We start from the raw sequence: 1001 nt of genomic DNA, 5'->3' as shown, positions 1-1001 counted from the left end.
TACATTAGAATCGTGTAATGCTTTTATCACTGACAGTATACTAAAATACTATTTCATTTGAATATTTCTCTTGTATTTACCATTACATATTACCGCCAAAAAGGAGTGATTTTACAGAATCACGTCCCTTTGTATATAGGAACATAATTGATTAATATTGAAATGTAATATGATTAATGGAAATATTACTCTAGTTGGAACGCCAGTCTAAGTTCCTTTGCAACGGCTTGAAGGTTTGATCAACGTAGCAAAGAAAACAATTAGATATATAATGAAATACATTTACCCTTCACAGGCATTACCCCTGCACGGATCCTTGTGCTCTGCTTACAGAGTGTTTAAGTTGAAGTGGAGAAGACTCCCAAACACGAAACCCATTTCTCTTGTTGCGCAACAAAGCAGCACACAAAGGAGCGTGTTGCCTTCACCCGTGCTGGAAAACGTTTGTGTGCTTTTGGAGCTTCTTGTGTCCATTAAAAAATGTGTCCTTTTAATATTCCTTTTAAACAGATGAACATCGGTTTCATATCAGTTAAAAAGTACTATTAACCATAATGTGTTTCACAGTTATAATCAAGGAGACAGAACAATGTTGACATTGAAACTGCAAGCTGTCTTGTGCCATATCATTAATTACACTTGATGTAGATCATTCGTCTTATCGCTGAACCAACACTATTATCAGGCTCAGCTTTGAAAATTGACTTTAATTAAGATAAATGTGATAATTTGCTTCGATTATTTACCTACTTATCTACTTATCACACAACAGATAAATAACATCCACGGTAACATATACTGAATATTTAAAACATCCCAGAATAAATTTATAATTCTCCTTGCACAAGTGTTAAGATTGGAGTTAAGTAACCCGTCGTACTCAGGTACTTACCGACCACAACTACGAATGTCTCGAAGGTGTCAGATTCGTGGTTCTTGGCGAAGGCAAGGAAAAGGCTCAGTCATCTCCATCACACACACACTTACAGTACATTAAGAAT

This window comes from Penaeus monodon, chromosome 24, assembly GCF_015228065.2.
Source record: "Penaeus monodon isolate SGIC_2016 chromosome 24, NSTDA_Pmon_1, whole genome shotgun sequence".
Taxonomy (NCBI): domain Eukaryota; kingdom Metazoa; phylum Arthropoda; class Malacostraca; order Decapoda; family Penaeidae; genus Penaeus; species Penaeus monodon.
Note: the sequence above shows the minus strand (reverse complement) of the source record.